We start from the raw sequence: 4,733 nt of genomic DNA on the forward strand, positions 1-4,733 counted from the left end.
CGGCAACATAAGTCTCGATATTTTAGACATTAACTGTCCATGTAGCATGTAAGTATCTTTGTAAAAAGTGGTAGTCATGATTATTATACAGAGCACGTCACAAGCTTATGTGAATAAAATATTTGTGATAAAACTATGGGATTATACTTTAAAACAGTGGCTCATTGCATCTGATTGCCTGATATTTCAAGACGTCATGTTACCAGCATTGCGTTCATGTTTTTATACTGAATGCGATACTTTTGTAAATTATTACAGCGCTCTGAATACTGAACCCTAGATCGATTATTTAGGGATTACAATATTAAACGTCTAGTCGCACTATTCCACATCTTTTCTGTTTTCGATAATAATTTATGCTGTAAGTAGTTTCGGCGGGAATAATTTATGAATTTGGATTTCACAGTAGTTTCTATGCACCGAAGTAATACTAATGTTGTAATTGCTCAGTGAAGATTGCCACTTTGGATACAATTGTAGCGGCAAACATCAATAAACTTCGACAACTCATCAGCTGATTTGCTCGGCGAAGCTGTCAAAAAGAGTTCGCATGCTGGCCGCCAGGAGTGCTGCGGGCAGTAGCGCAGTGTTTAAATTTCACCTAGTTGCAGTACAACGCTCAACGACGGATTTATGCTGATTAGATTAGATTAGATTTACTTTCATCCAATTGATCCGTAGTGAGGAGGTCCTCCTGGATGTGGAACATGTCAGAAAAACAACAATACATGACAAATATTTACAACTAAAACAAATAAGCTAATGTACCATTCCACAGGTCCCAAGTGGAATGATCGTCATTTTTTAATGAACACTAAGGGTCATTTTACAAATACTAATGCACTGAATTTAAAATAAAAAAGTTTTTTTATTTATTTATAAGGTAATAAACATGTAATACAACTACTGTAATACTTATTTACAATGAACACATTACTGCACTGAAATGGTGCATAAGTTAGATTATACACACACACACACACACACACACACACACAAATTTTCAGTGAACACATTACTGCACTGAAATTGTGCAGAAGTTATGTTGTACTTATATACAAATCAGTTGGTTTTACTAACAAATTCATCAATGGAGTAGAAAGAGTTGGCCACCAATAAATCCTTTAGGCTTCTCTTAAACTGAATTTCATTGGTTGTTAAGCTTTTTATGGCTGCTGGCAAGTTATTGAAAATGTGTGTTCCTGAATAATGCACACCTTTTTGTACAAGACTAAGTGACTTTAAATCCTTGTGAAGATTATTCTTATTTCTAGTATTGATTCCATGAATTGAGCTGTTGGTTTGAAAAAAATGATATATTTTTAATGACAAATTTCATTAAGGAATAAATATATTGGGAAGCTGTAGTTAGTATCCCTAGTTCCCTAAACAGGCTTCTGCAGGATGTTCTTGAGTTCACACCACATATAATTCTTACTGCACGTTTTTGTGCCCGGAAAACTTTAGCTTGGCTTGATGAATTACCCCAAAAAATAATCCCATATGACATTATGGAATGAAAGTAAGCATAGTATACCAGCTTTTTCATTTTTATATCCCCTACATCTGACAAAATTCGCATTGCAAACAGAGATTTGTTAAGACGCTTCAGCAGTTCTGTGGTGTGCTCCTCCCAATTGAATTTATTATCAAGCTGTAATCCCAAGAATTTAACACTGTCCACTTCTTCTATCTTCTTGTCATCGTATGTTAGACATATACTCTTGGGACACCCCTTACAAGTTCTCAACTGCATGTAGTGTGTTTTTTCAAAGTTTAGTGACAAAGAATTGGCTAGGAACCAGTGATTAATGTCCACAAATATTTTATTGGCTGATCTTTCTAAGACTACACTTGATTTGCTATTTATTGCAATGTTTGTATCATCGGCAAACAAAACAAACTTGGCATCTGGTAATGTTACTGATGAAAGGTCATTGATATACACAAGAAAAAGTAAGGGCCCCAAAATGGAACCTTGTGGGACCCCACATGTAATTAGTTCCCAGTTGGATGATGCCTGATAGCTTGATACATGTCTCTTTTCTAATAACACCCTTTGTTTCCTGCCAGAGATATAAGATTTGAACCATTTTGCAGCATTTCCTGTTACACTATAATATTCTAGTTTACTTAAAAAGATATTGTGATTTACACAGTCAAATGCCTTTGACAGATCACAAAATATACCAGTTGCCTGCAATTTTTTGTCTAATGAATTAAGCACATTTTCACTGTAAGTGAAGATAGCCTTCTCAATATCAGAACCTTTTAGAAATCCAAACTGTGACTTTGACAGTATGTTATTTGAGATAAGATGGTTTTAAAGACGACTGTACATTACTTTTTCGAAAATTTTTGAGAATGCTGGTAACAGTGAAATTGGACGGAAATTTGATGCTATTTCTTTATCTCCCTTCTTAAACAGTGGCTTAACTTCAGCATATTTTAGCCATTCAGGAAATATTCCACTGATAAACGACTGGTTACACAGATAGCTTAATATGTTACTGCTGACAAAAGCTTCAGTTGGCTGCTGATCAAGCTTCAGCGATTTATCTACCAGATGGTACTGATCTAGTTCCATAATGTGATTGGACTATTCTGAATGTAAACTAGTGCCTGATTTATTCGAAATTGTTAACAGACCAGGATTAATGTTTCGTATTGGTACCTGACTGAGCCAGAAGAATGACAAATTTATTTCGGAAGGCAATCAACTACCCTTGCGACAAAATAATCATGAAGGAGCCCTGATACCAGCGAACAGTGTAGCTTTTTCAGTAGTATGTGTTCGGTAATGGCATTAGCATTTTTTCCTAGTCAGTAACATTTCGTACCTATTCACCCCATAAGATTAGGCCTAAATGTAAGGAATCTCTCCCTAAAATCAGTGTAAGGAGATTTTGATGTGTTTGTACAGTAGCTAGGTATTCATATTAGTTTGGCGTTTACCCAACTGCAACAGGCTTTTAAAGCTAGTAGCAAATTCACTGTGAAAAACACAAGTTCATTTGTTCACTACTTACGGTAACAAAAGAGACATGAGAGGAAGTGGAATTACGGAAGCATCCGATTCCACCGGTCTGCTTTGACCCACGACGTCATCAGTATGGCGGAAATGGCTATTCTAAGCGTCTCCAATATGGCGCCTATGATGTCACTGCATACACACAGCAACAAACACGGAAATACGTACAAATAAGACAATAACATCTTCCTCCTAAAATACAAACTAACGGGACAACTGCTGGAAATTGGTTATTTTGGGTGGGTACAACTAAATATCACAGTAAAAAAACTACACCACGATCCCAAAACACACAAAAAGATGAACAAAAAAAAATTATAAAATCTGTAGGAATCGAACACTTCCCTAGGCCAAAGTAGTTGTGTCACTCCAAGCATACAAGTTTCACTGAAGAAAAAACAGTTCTCTATCAGATAGCCAAGCAAAGCAAAATAGCTGCAGGGTTGGATGCCTAATTTCAAAGACTGTGATTTTTATTGGTCCTGTAAATTACCGGAAATACGGCAGCGTCCGATTCCACCTATCTGCTTTGACCCATGACGTCACAAATATGGCGGAAACGACCATATACTACGACTCCAATATGGCGCCTATGACGGCATTACGTAAACATGACAACAAACACGAAAATACATTGAAAAACCAACACATACACGTTCCACAAAAAACCTAATGAAACTAACGGGACAAGTGTGGAAAACTGGGGGTTTATGGGTGGGGACAAAGTAAATATAAACAAATTTAGACCCACACCACCATACCAAACCACACAAAACGATGAAGAAAACCAACGCAAAACTCCCCAAATTCCACTAAACACAAATCCTCTGGAATCGAACACTTCCCTTGACCTATATAGCTCAACAGCAGCTCCTGATCCCACAAATTGGAATCGAACACTTCTCTTGACCTATATAGCTCAGCAGCAACAGCCACAACCACACATTGGAATCAAACATTTCCCTTGACCTTTATAGCTCAACAGCAGCTTCCGATACCAGAACACCCACAGCAACCACACATTGGAATCAAACAGTTCCCTTCACCCACATAGGTAAACAGCGACTCCCAATACCAAAAAATCCACAGATACGACCACAAACTGGAATCTAAAACTTCCCTTCAACTACATACCTACAACCCGACACACGATACCAGATCACCAATACAACAAACCACACAACTCAGATCTACCCCACCAGCCACAAGAACATACAACAAATACATTAAAAACAAGAAAAATAAAAACTTACCACAACAAAGTTCCGGTGCCGCAACCTATGTCAGCCATCACAATCACACACAGACACACACCCAGCCACAAACACACACACACTCATACATACACACACCTACCCCTCGCCCCCCCCCCCCCCTCACACACGCACAAACCAACAAAAAAAATACACAACCAAAAGAAAGACCCAACCCACCCACACCCCAACCCGACCTCCCTCCTCACCCCAAAATGAAATACCCATAAACAAAAAACATACACAAAATAAACAAATCTCAATGACACACTACAACTCAACAAAAACTGCAACAGAATAGATCCTCCACAATTAAATCCTAAACCAACACACTCCCCCCCACCGCTCACAAACACTACCAACAACTAACCCCCCCCCCCCCCCCCCCGAGCCGCAGCCACCCACCCACCCAAACCACCCTAACTAACCACCTTCAGCCTGTACATCTT

The sequence above is a fragment of the Schistocerca cancellata genome, chromosome 3, assembly GCF_023864275.1.
Source record: "Schistocerca cancellata isolate TAMUIC-IGC-003103 chromosome 3, iqSchCanc2.1, whole genome shotgun sequence".
In the NCBI taxonomy this organism is placed as follows: domain Eukaryota; kingdom Metazoa; phylum Arthropoda; class Insecta; order Orthoptera; family Acrididae; genus Schistocerca; species Schistocerca cancellata.